This window comes from Orcinus orca, chromosome 12, assembly GCF_937001465.1.
Source record: "Orcinus orca chromosome 12, mOrcOrc1.1, whole genome shotgun sequence".
NCBI lineage: Eukaryota > Metazoa > Chordata > Mammalia > Artiodactyla > Delphinidae > Orcinus > Orcinus orca.
In genome coordinates this window covers 51,314,020-51,331,994 of record NC_064570.1, presented here as the reverse complement: position 1 = coordinate 51,331,994, position 17,975 = coordinate 51,314,020, and the positions used below count along the sequence as shown (strand labels likewise).

The 17,975-nt window shown below is 48.2% G+C and overlaps 1 protein-coding gene across 13 annotated transcripts in view; it reads right to left on the bottom strand.

Moving 5' to 3' along the window:
• Window positions 1-17,975, bottom strand: part of BEND3 (BEN domain containing 3) — a 49,710-nt gene that overhangs the window by 24,204 nt on the left and 7,531 nt on the right. For 12 of the 13 annotated variants that reach the window (XM_049695292.1, XM_049695293.1, XM_049695294.1 and 9 more), the window contains exon 1: window positions 7,019-13,248. The exons of the other annotated variant lie outside the window; for it this stretch is intronic. The gene's annotated coding sequence lies outside the window, so the exon portion shown is untranslated. Of the gene's footprint in view, window positions 1-7,018; window positions 13,249-17,975 lie in introns of those variants that run through there. 13 annotated transcript variants of the gene reach the window in all.

The following is a 17,975-nucleotide window of genomic DNA, read 5'->3' as shown; positions in this document are numbered from 1 at the left end:
AGCCAGGTCATATTCTAAGTTATACCCATAAATAGCAACAAGCTAAGAATGTAAAATCAAATCATTTAAGTATTTAAAATACTGATGCTGGGACCTCCCTGGTGGTCCAGTGGTTAAGAATCCGCCTTCCAATGCAGGGGACTCAGGTTCGAGCCCTGGTCGGGGAACTAAGATCCCACATGCCGCGTGGCAACTAAGCCCGCGCACCACAACCAGAGAGCCCGCGCGGGGCGACAAAGAGCCTGTGTGCTGCAACAAAAGATCTCGCATGTTGCAGCAAAGATCCCACATGCTGCAACTAAGACACGACGCAGCCAAATAAATAAAATAAATAAAAAAATAAAAAAAAAAAGAGGGCCTCCCTGGTGGCGCAGTGGTTGACAGTCCGCTTGCTGATGCAGGGGACACAGGTTCGTGCCCCGGTCCGGGAAGATCCCACATGCCGCGGAGCGGCTGGGCCCGAAAAAAAAAAAGAAAGAAAAGAAAAATAGACTGACTTTCCAGGAGCTTCTTGGGATCTCCAGGGAATCAGACTGGGAAGATATTTTAAAATACTGATGCTCTAAGAAACAATATATAACTGACAAACTAGTGCAGACCTTTCATTTCATAACTGTCTCTGAATTATTGCCTCTGAAGGTGTTAAAAGCTCCTCAGTATGGGGTGATGGGGAGATCAGAAAAAATTCTCAGCTCACAAGCCAAGGTGTGAACAGAAAGGTGAAAAGATCAGCTTTGAACACTAAGGAAATGCCATTTCCTGGCGGGTGTATTATAGGCCCCATCAGTGCATTGCCCTGATACTTGTGTTTTTCAAAATAAGTCAAATTTCATGGGAGGAAAAAAAAAAACCAAACGAGGACCAAGTCTCCTGGATTAGGGATCCAAGCTGAGCGCTAAAGCCAGGTCATTTAGAGAGTCTGTGGCTGGCTGGAGAAAACAAATGGGCTGGAGAGCAGCTTAGCAATTCTCTAGGCTGGACTTGCCGGGTTCCTGCATTCTAGATGATGGACGGCGCTTTCTTTGGGGTTCTCTCATGTCTGTGTCTGAGCACCCTGGAAGACTTCTGACCCGTACCTGGAGCCCTCCTTCCCTGATTCCTCAAAACCGGACAAAACTGGGCAAATCAGGGGCCTGCTCTAGGGGCCCTGGCTCCAGGGTTGAAGCAGCAGGATATAGTGGGGAGAGGGGAGGGGAGGTCTGGGGAGCTGAGGAGTGGCTGGGCCACAGAAAAAGGAAGGAGTGTCCTGAGGTCACCAGCTCAAAGTGCGTAATAAGGAGTCACGCGAGAATCTGATTGGGGGGTTGGGAGAGGATGTCTTTCTTAGGAGCTGGAGGCTAGACCACGGTAAGGCAAGCAGGGGGCACCTGGCATGGCAAACCCTTGGCAAACCCCTCTGCCCGCACAGGATCACTGGGCTCTTCCCTAAGCGCCCCACAGGTTTCCAAAGCAAAACGTCCTCTAGCGGCGCCCACAGGGGGCTGGGAGTGACCTGGGGTGCCTCTGCATTGAGTTCGTTTAGGAGAATCTAGCCCAGGCTAATCAGAGGCGCTGGAAGCTTGCGGCTGCCCAAGTCTCACAGGACAAGCAGCAGGCCCAGAAATGGGAAGTACTTGGGCTTCCTGAAACCTCAACATTCAAATCCCAGTCGGCTGACTCAGGATTCTGCCCTACCACATCGGAAACGTCCACGGGACTTAGGACTCCCCCGCACGATGAGGTCAGGTCCAAAGACCTGGCCCAGCAGCCCGACCTCAGGCCGCCTTGGGGCAAATCCTCCCGACCTCCACTCCTGTTCCCAGATGTAAAGCGAGGCGAACTCGTACCACCTGAGGGTCTCCTTGAGAACGTGAGCCCCAGAGCCCCAGCATAGGAATGATCGGAGCCTGAGACCCCCGGGATGGTGGCTGTGCAGCCCTGCCACATACAAAAGGTAAAGCACGGAGAACAGGCCCAGACCATTTTAAAGGTGTTATTAATAAAATACATGCAAGGATTTAAACAGTTTGACTAAGACCTAACCAAACCATACTTCATCTTGCCAAGCCATGTGATCTGACTTCATGAAGCCTCCCCACTGCAGGTTATACTGATTTTTAAAAATTAAACATAGAAAAGGAGGACAGCAGCTGACATTCATGCAGTGCTGCCTCTGAGGTCTAACTGTTTTACACGTTCACCGGTGCAGTCCTCACAACAGTCCTCCTAGTTTGCAGAGAAGCAGGGGGGCGGCGGGTTGCGCCTCGCTTGGGGTGGGTGCTGCGGAGAGCAAGAAGAGGGAAAGAGGCGGGTGGACTCGGGGTGGGGGCCTCATTCCAGCCTTCCGAGAAGAGCTGGGACCGAAAGGGGGTGGGCCATCCCCGCTCTGCCTTCTCCCTTCCCTGCGGAGCACACGTTTGTAGGCTGGGCTCAGATGCAGGAGCGAGTCAACAGGCCAGGTAGGCCTTCGGATCATGAAGGTACAGCTGATTTGGATGAAAATGGAATTCCCTACCAAACTTTAGGGGCAGAAAGACCTGTGTTCTATCTAATCCTGGCTTCACCTACGTTTAGCTTCTAATCCCGGGCAAGTTGGCTTACCCAGCCAAGCCTTGGTGCTTTCTTCTGTAAAAGGAGCTGCACACACTACCTTTCCTTCTAGAGACTCTATGAAAACTACAGAGGAGAATGTGCCTGGCACACAGCACTCAGTAAACGTTACTTATTATAAAGCCTTTTTTTTTTTTTGAAAGATGCTTAAAGTGCATCTTAACAGTGAAGATTTTTTAAAACTAAAATAAAATGGTTTAAAACTTTTAAAAAGTTTTGTAATGTTTCTTTCAAATGAAAGAAAAAAGAAACGTTCAACTGGAAGGGGTGAAATCAAAATGCCCTCCCTAAGGACGGGAAGAATGTTCCCATGCCATCCACCCTTGCCGGGCTCCGTCTCTGGGTCTGCAGGAACGGCTGGGAGCCTTGGGGATCTCAGAACCCGGCCCTCTTGGCTGTGGCACCCAGCCCATGGGACTTGCAGGACATGTTTGCAATTTGTTTTTATTTTTAGACACATCTTCAAATAAAGTTTGAAAAATACCAGTCCTCACAAAACCAGGGCAATGTTCCCCTGAGTTTCCTTAAGCTGTAATTGTCGCTGCCTTCCTTATTCAGTCAGAGAACAGCCTTATCTTTCAGTGTGCGCAGCGAAGGACAACCGCACAGCCCTGCCTGCCTGCGATGTGGCGTCTCACCCTTCGGAGACTGCGTTTTCTGAATGTGACTAAATGTGATGTCTTCTTCAGCTAAGGGCTTCTACTTATTAAGCCCTCCCTGGCCTCACGAAGGACTGGCTACCTCCTTCGACATCAATGGTAGGAGGAGTCAGACTCTGCTTTTAACTTTAACCGTGGAACCCAGAAGCTGGGGTCAAGGAGAAAAGGGCTAGCATATCCCAGCAGCCACCCATGTGACTGACTGGACGATGGTGACTAATTTTCCTAGGAGGTATAAGCAGAGTTTCCTCTGTACTTCCCACTTTTACAAATGTGTTGTCTTGTGACCACATAAGCTAACTGGAGTTGGGGCACAGTCGGGTGTAAGCTACCCTCCTCCATATCCCCAGCCTCCCCTCTTCAATTTACTAGCTCCATGCTCAAACCAACAGCCCCTGGCAAACAAGAAAAGACCGACACGTGATTTATTCAACTGAGCATTCAATGCCTTTACAGATACTGTGTTTCACTGGGCAGTGATAACTGATAACTGAAAATCAGACAAGAGGAGAGGAGAGGTGGCCGTTAGTAGAGAACAAAAACCTAAAAGTGCTGATTTTAAATACAGCCAGCCTTCCAAATCTGTGGGTTCGAAATCCGAGGATATGAAGGACTCGCTGTAAGGGACTTGAGCGTGTGTGGACTGTGGTATCTGAAGGGGGTCCTGGATCCAATCCCCCACAAATATTGAGGGATGGCCGTACATGTGTTTCAAGTTGAATTAAAAATAGAGGAAGGGCATGTTACCAGGTGAGCTGCTGAGAAAAACTCAGCTCTAAAACAACAGTTTGTAAAAAGTCTAATCATTCAGGGACTAACATGCCAGGCATTAATGCCACTCCAAATGAAATCGCACCTCTCCTGTTTGACACACTGAAGGCTTGATGCCAGCGTGGAGAGCCCTTAGCTTGGCATGTGCGGGTCACGTGTGGCAGCTCGTTCCAGAAACTACAAGAGCCTGGGCTGAAATAATAATGTTGCAAGAGATACTAGAACATCAGACGGGGCAGAAGAGCCATTGTCCAATGTGAAGTGGGAAAGAAACAGCAAGAACAAGGTGATACAAAGCACATAAAAGATCCCTTTTGGGATCTTGTTTTGTGTTGTGTGTGTGCCTTCAATTTCTATTTTTTTAAAATTACCATACAGTAAAATTTACTTTCTGGAGGGAGGGGGTGTACAGTTCTATGAAAGGTAACACAGGTATACATCCCTGTAGCTACCATCAAGAGGATACAGAAAAGTTCCATCACCCCGAAGACTGATTCTACAAATAATTCTCCCAAACTTGCTTTAGCCAATAATAGGTACAATGAATAACAGGAGAGGTACCATGATTTGCCACCAAAATTAAGTGCCAGGAAAAACAAAAACGTTCACCCCAACCTCCCATACACTAACACCAAATTAATTGTGCTGGTTGGCTAGCAACCTTCACGTGTCTCTACGTTATAAAATTTGAGGTCTTTTAAAAGACAGATCCCCCAATTTTTCACCATGGTGTCAATACAATTCATAAAAGCATGTGGTTTTCTTTCCCTGTTGCTTCAGGGGCTTTCGAAACAGCTCTCCTGCTGGACTGTCCCACCTGTGGCAGGTGGGACAGTCCAGCAGGAGATTAAATCTTCACCTACTCAAACTTCTGTCAGGGTTGATTCCAGTTTTTTTTTTTTTGCGGTACGCGGGCCTCTCACTGTTGCGGCCCCTCCGGTTGCGGAGCACAGGCTCCGGACGCGCAGGCTCAGCGGCCATGGCTCACAGGCCCAGCCGCTCCGCGGCATGTGGGATCTTCCCAGACCCGGGCACAATCCCGTGTCCCCTGCATGGGCAGGCGGACTCTCAACCACTGTGCCACCAGGGAAGCCCAAGATTCCAGTTTTTTTCTTCCTAATTATTAGACATTCTACTCCTCTTTTGCTCATCTATGAGATGCTTAGGAGCCCAGAAGTTTGGAAGAGGGTAAAGAAAATGTGTCCATGTGGTACCTTTAACAGATTATTGGGATGCTGGCCATCTTGTCTACTAGGTAGTAGGTGGTCTCTCTTCTATTACTAGTGCTTTGTACGTGGTGGGGGAAGGCAAGAACACAACACTTTTCTGTTAAATCGCTTCAACAAGGACATGGCCTCTACGGTAAAACCTACGTTCAGTGGTGGAATGTTTATGTGACAGATTTTAAAGGCTCTGGTTTTTCCATGAATTTCATTTCAAGGGCCATGCACACGCCAGCTAGACCACTAGCAGGAACAGGATGCACTGGCCCCACTTTCTTCTGGAATCCAAGAAGCTCTACGTTCATTCAGCAAAAATTTATTGAGCACCTACTAAGTTATCAGACACCGAGTTAATGGCTCGGGATGTAAAACTGTGAAGATACAAAATCTCAGCAAATCTCAGTACTAAGGGTGAAGGAAGCTGACAGAGTCCTGTACGGCGACATGAAACTGGATATTAGGAATGGATGGTTAAAAAAACAAACAACAGCAACAAAAACCCCAGAAAAATTGAGGGGGGGGGCGGGTTTGGGAGTGTGGATAACAAAAGAATCTCCTTCGTCTCTGTCCCTCTGGACCCATCCCGAGCCAGCCCCAGCCCGAGAACTCACTTCCTAGCCTCAGTTTCCCGAAGCCGCAGCTTTGGGGCACTGGACGCGTTGCCCGAGGCACAGGGAACAGTTAAAAAGTTACAAAAATTACTTTAAGAAGGTGAAGTTGACACCGAAGTGCTTAACCCTGTTCCGCACATCCTTGCCTGGTTGGCATTTGCGTGTAAAATTCTTCCGGACGGGCCCCCTGAGCACTCAAAAGTCCTTTACCTCTGCAAAAAACACCTTGGAAAAAAAACTGTGTCGGCACGCAAGGCCCTCACGTGCGCTGCAGCACAACTCACCGGCGCGGCGAGGACCAAGTCTGCGTGGGAACTCACGTTTACGAGAAAGAGGGGGCGGTCACGAGGGGCGGCGGGCGCCTCGGCTCCGGCTTGGCGGCCGGCCGCCAAGGCCTCGCGCCTGCCGGGCGCCCGCCTCTAGCTCCCGGGCAGCGGGAACCGCGAACCGCGCCGTGGATGGCCGGGGAGGGAGCGCTGCGCCCCCTGGCGGCGGGGCCCGTCCCTGTCCGCTCCCGGCCGCCGCCGCCGCCGTCGCCGCGGGCCTGCCTCGCTCCATTTGCTGACTCCGGCGGCAGCGTCCCTCCGAGCGGCAGCTTCTCGGGCCTCCCGCTCCCCGCTCGGCATCTCCCTCCAGTCCCCGCCCCCTGCTCCTGCTCTGACACCCCCTTCTGCACGCCCAGCCGTCCCCAGCCGCAGCCCGGCCGAACGCGAGCGCCGAGTCCACCGCGGGCTTCGCAGAGCCTTCCGGCGGCTCCGGCCGCTCCATCGCGGCGCCCAGCGGGGGTGCGGGGCCAGCGCGCGGCGCGAGTGGGGCGGCGGCGCGGACTGTTCCACTACGCGTCCCCCCCCCCCCGCCCCCGCGCGGCGCGCGTGCTCCCCGGAACGCCATGGAGCCGCCGCGTTCCGAGCGGGCACAAAGGAGCGCGCGGCACAATGGGTGCGGCGAGCCCGTGGGCACCGGGCGCCCGCTCCGGCAGCTCGGCCCTGCGCGGGGGTGGGCGCTCTTCCCGGCGAGCGCGCTCCGGGCAGCCCCCCTGCGCGTCTCCTCCCTTGCTCCCGCCCCCACCCCAGCATGGATGTTGCAGCCACTCTCCCGTACGTCTGCTCCGGAGCCGCCGCCGCCGCCGCCACCGCGCGGCCGGCTTGAACCGCCCCGCACTTACCTGGGACACGAGTTCTGTACTTTGCAGAGCGGGCCCGCGCCGAGTTGGGGCGCCACGTGGGGGTTGGGGGGAGCGCGGGGCTGGGGAGTGGGGGCCGCGCGCGGAGGGCCAGGCCGGGGCGGCCCGGGGAGTTGCTGGGGGCAGCGGGCGGGCGCCGTGTATTTTCCCCTCTCTTTGTGTGTGTCCGTGCGCTGCGCTCTCGCGTGACGTGACGGGACTCCGTGTGTCATTTCCGCACAAGGACACAGGAGCCCCCGCTGCAGTGGAACCACAACCCCTCCGCCCCCACCCCCGGCCCGCCCCTCCCCCTCAGCGGGGCACACGCGGGACCGGCGGCGGCGCTCGGGCGTGAACGGCCGCGGCAGGGAGCTGGGGCGCGCACTCCGGGGACCCGGGCTGCCCGGCGCGCTCATCCGGTACCGCGCGGCTCCACGTGGGCCCGCGCCCGCTGCCCGGGGCGGGGAGCGGCGGCCGCGCACCCACGGTGAGCCGGGCCAGCGCTGGCTAACAATGTACCCTGCACACCGTGTGTTCTCCCCATCGCGAGTCATTTCTCTAAAACGTGGTTTCTTAGATACGAGGAGTTTGACCTGAAAAGCCTCTTTTTCTACTTTTTTTTTTTTCCTCCGCGGATCGGCGACTGTACTGGGCGCCTCCCCTCGCGCCCGCGCCTCAACAGCATTTTTGGTATCTCCGCCGTGGCCCTGGCCCCCCGGGCGAGTGTTCCCGCGCCGCGATCGGCACAAAGACATCGGGGCGCGGGGACCCAGCGGCCCCGCGGAGCCGGCATGGAGTCTGGCGGGCCGCGGGAGAGCGACCCCGGCGCTGGGAAACACTGGCTCAGGCCACTCCCCCAGCAGGGTGGCCGCCCTCTCTTGTAAGCCTGAGAGCTAAAAATCTGCCTTCTACTTGTAACCCGAAGTTTTGAGGTTTGAGGCCGCAGACCCAGAGATTCAGAAGTGCGCGCGCTCGCAGACCCACATGCCACAGACAAACCCACGGGGTATCTGCGCCAAGCTCTTAAAATAGAAAAACACGAGTCACCAACTCAGTAAAAGCTGATTCTTTCTATTCATGACTCCCGGACTGGAGATTCCAAGTTGATAAACACGAAACCTACCGCTCGGGTATTTTCTCAAGTCTCACTGACTTGAAGGAGTGTGGGGTGTGAGGGTCAGGGAAGCCCAACGCAGCAGTTAAGCCATGTTTATATTTAAGGCAAACAATGAGAATGTAAATTTTTAAAAAATCCTTTAATTTGCCGGTCGAAGAAAGTATAAAAAGAAAAATGCAAATTATCCCATCTGCTGCTCACAGCTGACTGGCTGCAAGGAAGGGCCATGTGGCCCAGCCCTGCGCGGTCAGTGAATTGGTAGAATAGATTTTAAAAGAAGGCATATGCTGGCTCCTTGCTGCCCAGGCGCGGGGAGGGTTTGAATTAACGTATAGTTTTGGATTACGTATCCTCTGCCAGACCGCTCCAACTGGGAATTTAGCAATTATGCAAGTTCTTCCCCTTCGGGTTTGAAATCAAGGGGCAAGAGGTTATCTAAGACCTTTGAGGAACTACGTGGAACGTTCTCGAACTGTATTTGGATAGCCGATTCTGAGAAGTCAGTACTAATTGCTATGCAAAATTAGCAAGCAGCCGGGAGAACCAAGCCCTGCATCCAGGGGGTGCTTTTATAAAAGAATCCATACGTGCTCAGTGTCATTCAAAACAGGATGATGAAAAGAATGGGGCCGAGATAGCAGCCCTTCAAATTCAAAAGACTTGGGTTGCCCTATCTACATTTAAAATAGGGCGGAGGGAGGAAGGGAGGAGGACCGCTTGGGGCAGAATGGTTAATTTATACATTCCCTGAAGACAGAATGGAGGTACTTCGATTTCTGCCGGGAACTTGACTTTTAACATTCGCACATTAAATAACACGTATGATATAGTACATCACTTGACTTAGTTAACAGATATAGCAGTTTTAGTCTCACCTTCAATTTAATGTGACAGTTATAATTAGAATTTAAAAAGCATAAGTTGCATTTCATTAATTCAGTTTTCTAGGGTTTCCCAGTGGAAAAGTTAGGAAGAGTTAAGAGTAGCATTTAAGCTCACTTTGCATTTTTAAACCACTTTATGGTTTAAAAATGTAAAATGACCTTGTTACATTTTTACAAAAGGGACTAGATGAAATATGTGTTAAGGGATGTATCTATAGCCAATCATTCACAAAACAACTCAGGTATTGGAGGAGAAATTAAATAATAAAACAATAGATATATATAAAATAATTAGAAATTAACATTTCTTTGTTCACATTGTTCAAAACCAAAGTTTTTGTCAAATACAATAATTTTATTAATAAATAGCATCTAAGGTAAGCAGCGTGCTTAACTGACTTAAACTGACTTTTCAAAACAATCTCTCAGGAAACTACAAAGTGACCTTGAGTATTATTCAAATTAATGTATCTTAATTTGCATAACTGGATCAGCATTGCTGCTTAACAAAGTAAGCTGTTCCAAATAAGTTATTAACAGATAGAAATGGAAGTTATTGCTATGTGGGAAAGGAAACTACCTACCTTCACATGGTTTTGTATGTTTATATGAATTTCTATTTTTTTTTAATAAGGAGAAAGGGAAAACAGATGCATTGGAATTGTATTCCAGTTGTATCTTGGAGCCTTTAAAAAACAATAGTTTTGAAAGTGCTATTGGATAAACATAATGCCTTATGAAAAAATATGAATAAACATGGAGTAAGATGGGGAGAGGAATGAGGTTTAAAAAACACAGTGCTTGCCTGACACAATCTTACAAAGTCAGTAGGAGTGACTGCTAATGGTTCATAAGGATATGTATAAAGACCTGAAAGAAATAACAACCTGAGATTTAGAAGTCTACTTGATTGGAAATTTCTTAATTAGCAAGGCATTTTTCAAGATTTCAAATTAGAGTTGCTGCAATTGATCTAATGAATTCATTTCCAATTTTACCTGAGTAAAAGGCAGCAGGGGGTAAACTGGCTACTTGGCCATATAAAGGACTCACATAAAACACTAACTGTAAAAACTCAAAAGGAAAATTACACAGCACTTAATGAAGAGTGGGATATCTTTAATGTCAATATATATAATTAAGAGTGGCAAGACAGACATCAGGTTTCAGGTATCTTTTAGCTGTTCTAAAAGTTTTGACCATTGCTAAAATGTATTTACAGTTGCCAAGACAGTAGGACTCTTTTCCCCCCAGTAGTTAAGTCAGAACAATGTAACAGATTTCACTGTTACTTGTAGACATTTCCACTTTATTTCTTGCCTGCTTCATGTAAAATTTTGCCAAGCCTTCAACTTCAAACAGAAGTAGCTGGCAGATCCAGATTCCGTGAATACTCACAACGGAGAAGTAAGAGGGGAAAAAGAGGAGGGGCAGAGGAGCCTGTATTAACTTTATTAAATAGAACCTACTGAAAGCCACCTTGCTGAATAACTTGCAAAACTGACTTTTGTTTGGGAAGGTGGGCTCAGGGAGTTGAGTTTAACCCCTTGTGTGCTGGGAGGTGGCAGGGAAGCCCTACCTTTAGTGGAATCTGGAGCAGGTAGTGACACACCGTGACCCAATGTGGAAAAAAATGAGATTTTGAATGAAAAGCTGCAGAGACTTTTGCTGGGCAGTTTTCCTTATGAGTAGAAGAACTAATGAATAATTTATAGCACCTTTAGATTTTAAGCACCCAGCATAACCATTAGGATCTGATTTTAGTTGAATATCTGGCTCGCACAATAGGAGTCTGCAAAAAGAAATATTAGGGAGAGTGAAAACTGCTGCAATCCCACTCTCAATCTCAAGCCCTTGAGAAAACAAATGGCAGTCTGAACTATAGCTCATTCTGAGCCCAGAGTGCTAGCTGGAGGCGCTGCAGCCACCAGGGCCCCCGAGCCCAGAGGGCACTCAAGGGCCTGCAGTCAGGAGTTCCCCACACTGATCACACAGCCGCGGCGACAGGCAGGAAGCAGGGAGCAGGGGGAGGCTGGTTTCCCAGCCAATCAGAGCCCACTAACAAAGAAAAAAAAAAGGAGATATAATACTGCTCTAGTAATTGGCTGGTTTTTAAGAAATTATTTCATGCTGTGGTTCAAAAGACTCTAAATGAGATGCTCTCCATACATACATATACATTTTTAAAGTCTTACTTGACTTGCCTGAAATCTTCTCTGTAAAATGAAATACATCGTAGAAATGAACTTGAGATCCAGTGATTCTACCTTTAGGAATCTATCCTAACTCAACCAAGGCTACATCTATCTACAAGAATGTTCATTGCAGGATCATTCATAATAGAAAAAAATTGGAGAGGACCTGGAAAATAGTCAAATGGATGACACATGCTATGTTATACTATGTCAGCTTTAGAAAGAGGGGAGGTACTCTTTTTTATGGGTACAGAAAAGTGTCTATGACATATTATTGAGTAAAAAGAAAATTATAGATCTCTATATAGTGTAATCCCATTTTTGTAAAAAAGGAGAAACATGTATGTACCTATCTGGGTGTGAATAGAAAAGGTCTGGAAAACATGGGTAACAGTGGATACCCCTGAGGTATAGAATGGTGGAAAGGAGGACTTACTTTTTCATGTTAAACCTTTATGAAATGTTTGATTTCATTTTTTTCCCCCACAATGAGCATCTATTGCTTTTGCAGCCCTTTCCCCCTCCCACAGACCCAAAAAGAGTCGAGTTGTCACCTTGGCCTAAGGAACAAAAGTCACCCTGGAGTAGCTAAAAGTCATGCAACACTGGTGTGAGTGCCTGGATTGACACCTGTCACCTGACTCCCCTTTATCAATCTGTTGTCATGACAGGAAAAAAAAAAGAAGAAATCTTAGTAATAATGCTCCAAAAGTAAATACAGTATTTGGCTACAGAATCCACAGCTCCCTTTCCCCAAGCTTCTAAAGTGTCAGCACAGTATTTTAGAGATGTAACCAAATATGTCTAAGGATTTCCCTATAATCACGGCACGTTAGGGCCTGAGAAGTAATAGATGCCAATGGCCTGATTGTACCAATAAGGAAACTGAGGCAAAAAGGAAAGGTAGCTTGCCCAAGGCACACCGGCCTCTGAAACGATGCTTTGGGGTTCCTTTTTGTATGTCACACCTACCAAAGGCCAAATAGGTTTAAAAATAAATGAGCCCACCAAAGAGTAACAGATACAAATGCAAATGCCTGCAGGAAGCGTGTAATCCGGGTTAAAGAGGACCACCCACTAACTCCAGGTTAGTGCTTCACACAGTTGTATTCATTAAAGTAGCAGCTCGGGGAATTTCCTGTCAGTCCAGTGGTTAGGACTCCACGCTCCCACTGCAGGGGGCACGGGTTCGACCCTTGGTTGGGGAACTTAGATCCTGCATGCTGTGGTGCAGCCCCAACATTTAATTAATTAATTAATTAAAAATAGTAGCAGCTCAGCCTCCAGCCTCATTCTTCAGTCCTCGGCAGCTTAACTCTCTTCCTCAAGAGGCCTCGTGGGTCCCAGTCTGGGGTGGAGGCCCCTGCTCTGCACCTGCATGGCACCTTGTTCTCTCCCTGTCATAGAAGCTGTTATGGACTGAATTGTGGCCCCTCAAATTTAGGTGTTGGATCCTAACCCCCAGCGTAGCTCAGAATGGGACTGTATTTGGATATAGGGCCTTTAAAGAGGTGGTTAAGGTTAAATGAGTTTATGTGAGTGGCCCTCAATCCAGTGACTGGTGTCCTTATAAGAGGGATGTGCATACACAGAGAAAAGGCCATGTCAGGACACATAGGTGGCTGTCTGCAGGCCTGGAAGAGAGCCTCAGGAGACCCCTGCTGGCACCTTGATCTTAGACTTCCAGCCTCCAGAATTGTGAGAAAATACATTTCTGGTGTTTAAGTTCCTCAGTCTGTGGTATTTTGTTATAGAAGCCTGAGCAGACTGACACAGAGACCCGGCTCATGTGAAGCTGTGATTGCCTTTTTATCTGTCTCCCCAACTAGAATGTAAACTTTTGGAGGGCAAGACCATGTTCCAGCACTCTCTCCAAGTGCCTGGCTCTGTGCTTGAGACATAGTCAATTCTCAACAAATAGTTGCTGAAAGAATAAGTGAATTGTTGTTAGATATCATATGTTCCATTTCTCTTTCCCTCTCTATAGATGAAGAAACAAAGGGTCAAAGGCTTGGAGCAGGACAGCTCCTAGTCTATGTGAACAGCGCCTCCTGGAATTGTCCCTGAACCATCTATGTGTTATAAGGGAATAGCCCAAAGGCAGGCAGCTAAGTCATGGCAGGATCTGGGCCACATGCCAGAACCCCACCACCACCCAATCTAGGGCTCCATCCACCCTTCTATACCAACTCTGGAATAATATCATACAGGTACAAAGTTCTTTCCATAGTTGTCTTAGTCTGCTCAGGCTGCTATAATAAAGTACCATACACTGGGTTGCTTAAATAGCAGAAATTTCTTTTCTCACATCTCCGGAAGCTGGAAGTCCAAGATCAGGGTGCTGGCATGGTTGGGTTCTGGTGAGAGCTGTCTTCCTGGTTTGCAGATAGCCACCTTCTTGCTGCATCCTCACATGGTGGATAGAGAGCAAGTTCCTTCCCTGGTATCTCTTCTTATTAGGGCACTAATCCCATCACAAGGGCCCCACACTTACAACCTAGTCATCTAACCCTAATTACTTCCCAAAGGCTCCATCTCCAAATAGCATTATGTTGGCAGTTAGGGCTTCAGCATATGAATTTGGGAGGGACACAAACATTTAATCTATAACAATAGCGTTTTCAAATTTTGTCATCCTGTTTGCCCTTGATCATAGACCTGAGAGAGGTGGAATAGCTATATCACCTCGCCATACCAATCCACCCCATTTTTATTTATTTTTTTTGGCCACACTGCCCACAGCATGTGGGATCTTAGTTCCCCAGCCAGGAATTGAACCGACGCCCTCTGCATTGGAAGCTTGGAGTCTTAACTGCTGGACCACCAAGGAAGTCCCAATCCATCCCATTTAAAAAAATAATAAATTTATTTATTTTTGGCTGCGTTAGGTCTTCGTTGCTGTGCGTGGTCTTTCTCTAGTTGAGGCGAGCAAGGGCTTCTGTTCGTTGCAGTGTGCAGGCTTCTTATGTTGTGGAGCACGGGCTCTAGGCGTGCAGGCTTCAGTTGTTGCAGCATGTGGGCTCAGTAGTTGTGGCACTCGGGCCTTAGAGCGCATGGGCTTCAGCAGTTGTGGTGCATGGGCTTAGTTGCTCCGCGGCACGTGAGATCTTCCTGGACCAGGGATTGAACCCATGTCCCCTGCGTTGGCAGGCAGATTCTTAACCACTGACCACCAGGCAAGTCCCCCACCCCATTTTTAAACAGATGGGAAAAAAAATAAAGCCAGGAGAGATGACATGGTTTGTAATTCATTCTTTCATTTAACAAATAATTATTGCAGGCCTAATATGTGCCAGACTCTAGATGCATAACTGGTAATTGGCATGACCGGCATTATATCCTGAGTACTAATTCTTCTGCTGTTTCCCAATTAATTCTGGTTATTTCCCAGTTTAGCTGCTTGAAACGCAGTAGTGCTAACCAGAATAGAATTTAATCTTTTCCTTTCAGAAAATTCCATTCTACTGTAAGACACAAGGGAGTCCTTAAGCACTCCTTCCTGCTCAGGCTGGGCATTTCTCTCTCCTCTGCCTTTGCTTGTGATGCTTCTATGGTGCCCTTGCCAACTCCTATTCATCCTTCGAAGTCCAGCCAAATGTCTTCTCTGTCGTGAGGTTTTCACCATCCCCGTCCCACACCAGAGGCAGTAGCACCCAGGACTATGCTCCCAGCGTTCTACTTACTCCTTTATTGCAGACAGTCCCTATCTCAGCCTAACTGGCGTTACCTGACTATACTGTTTATTTGTGTTTGCTATGATGCTCTTGTACTAGACTCCATGACGCCTCAGATGCATGTCATCCCTCCTGTTGCCTTCTGCAGTATCTCAAGTGGCTCTTCCGTGCTGTGACTGTGACACATGCACTCGCCGCTCCAGCTGACTGGACTTGGGGCTGAAGCTTGAAATGTGGGTAGTCACTCGAGGCTGCGTGTGGATGATGCCAGACCTTCCCAGGGGCTCGGTGCCAGCCCTGCTCAGCAGGCCTCTGAAACGGACAATGACAAACCCACACAATGTGTATGTATTGGGTGATGTTTTTCTTTCCTAGGACTGCCATTATAAAGTACCACAAACTGGATGGTTTAGATCATCAGAAATTTATTGTGTCAGTGGATCTGGAGGCTAGAAGTCCCAAATCGAGATGTTGGCTGGCTTGGTTCTGTCTGAGGGCTGGGACAGAACCAAGGACTGTCTGGGACTCTCTCCTAGCTTCTGTGGACCTCAGGCATTCCTTGGCACTTAGATGGCATTCTCCCTGGGTCTTCACATCCTCTCCCTTCTGTACATGTCTGTCTCTGTGTCTAAATTTCTTCTTTATATAAGGACACAATCATCTTGGATCAGGACCCACCCTAACAGCCTCATCTTAACTTGATCATCTGCAAAGACGATCCTATTTCCAAACAGACCCTATTTCACAGACAATGGGGGTAAGGAGTTCAACATCATCTTGGGGACACAGTCCACCTCATAACAGGTGGGAAAAAGAGGAGTAAGCTCACTTGGACTCAGTCCTAACATCCCAGAGGCACTGGGTCCCAGAGTGAACGTCTGCTGACAAGGTGGCTTCCTCTGCCACAGCACAACTCCAAGGATCACTGCCAACATCTCTGTCACTGCAGGAATCTGCTTTCCCTTTTCTTTCTAAAGAACGTGCCTAATTTAGTTTTGCTGTTCCTTGGGGACTTGGCCCTTTGCATTCACATTTCCATCCCTCCAGCCCTATTGCTGTCCTGCAGGTAGTAGGTGGTGATAAATGCTGTCACACTTGCTGGCTGTAGACTGCAGAGCTTATGAAGTCCTGGATTTGAACTCAGGCTCCCACTTGTACTAAGTGTGAGAGTTTGGACGCTGCTTAAGCTTTCAGCTTCCATTTCCTTTTTCAAAGCATGGGGCAACCCCACCTTACAGGGTGGTTATAAATGAGGCATGCAATTATGGGTAGCACTGCAGAGCAGCTGGTATAAGCTTAGTTCAATAAAGAATAGCTGTTATTTTTATTGGTTATAAATGAGGTGAGCAAACTGTTGAAATAACTAGCCCAGGCACGTAACAGTTAGGGTTTTGAAAAACACATTTCTAGTTTAGCAGAAAAAGCACAAAGGTTCATAAGACCACCCAGAATGCCATCTGGAAGACAGCGCTTTAAATTCAAACTCCACCCAGGAAGGAAAAAGGGTAGTGTCATATAATTCTAAAACATGTGATGGTCCCCAAACTACAAGTCTAATGTCCATTCTCCTTACCCCTCTCATAAGGAAAGGACAGTGAATCCTGCCATCTTTCTCCAGGACAGGCCCTGGTGGCCTCTGTTGCATGTTCACTTTGGTGCCACCAGAGCCCTGAGCTAAATGACCAAGCCAGCCAGAAAGTAAAGGTACTGCAAGCAAATCTCAGTCGATACATCTGTGTGTACGAAATAACAACTTTTATAATTTACTTTCTATCTTGAGCCCCAGCCTTTTGGAGTCCTCCCCACCCCCACCAGAAGCTTCCAGGGGCCTCTGCCCTCCAGGCACCTGCCCACATGGGTTCTTGCCTGTCTATCATTCTGCTCGCCCGTGCCCTGCAGGCAGCAGCTCTGCCATGCCCAACCAGGGACACGGTCATCTCTTTGCGAGGCTGCCTAGAACAGGGATACGTGATGCAAATGCCTACAGGAAGCGTGTAAGGAGAGCTCATGAGTGAAGCAAGCAGTCTGCCTGTTAGACACATAAGAACATCTTCAGGTCTACAAAGAAATGCACCAGCTCCTCTGTTTCTTTCAGCATGAGCCATCTTTAGTCTATCTTGTACTTCTTCACTTACGGAAAAAATCTGGGTTAAAGAGGACCACCCTCTATCGTCTGGAGAGCAGCAGTGCAAGTGCCATGATGAGTGGCAATTAACCCTTGGCTTCAGTGTAGGGATGAAACAGGGACTTCTAGGGACTCCGGCAAACTACAGCGTTCATTCCTTATCTAAGGCAGGCAGCCTTGGTGCCATAAAGGACTGAACACAGTGTGGCCCAAACTGCTAATTATTCAAGAGAAGCCCCAACCCGGACTTTTATGTAAAATTGCCTAGATTTGTAATGCTGAGCGACTGAAATTCACATGGCCAAACAAAGTCAAATGTAACCCACTGGCCTTTACTTTGTGGTCACAACTCACCGCTACAGCTTCTTGGGGGTAGGCCTGCTAGAGAGCCCACACAGCAGCCCTGCCTGTCCCCACTACTCTGTCCAGGGTCTTCCTGCTTCTGCCCAAGACAGTTTGCCTCTGGCTCAAATCTTCTCCCTGCTGGGGCTTAAGCTTTTAGAAACAAAAGCTTGAGGGCGATTTCAACTTTCTGCCCCATCTCATCCCTTCGCCAAGATGATAAACCCAGATGGGAATATCTGCTAGGAGACAGGGAAGGGAAAGGAGGAAATACCAGGAGAATAAAAATATAGATGAGTATCTCAAAGATATTATCTTGCCACACATACTTACTGAACATATTTGATCTGAGGCTATTTATAAAACAGTTTCAGAATTTCTCTACGCTATGGACTCTAAGGAAGAAAGCACTAGGAAAATCTTTTAGAAAGGAAATCCCAATTCAGCCAATTAATCAAGATTCCATTTTTCACGGTAAAATAGATGTATCTAACCTAGCATCTTGTTAATAATATAGTATGATGTAACACTTACTTTTATTAGTATAGGTCCCTTGTATTCTTGATTCTGCCATGGGCAATTTCTGAATTCAGTTATAAGGTTTTTGAAAAAATATGTAATAC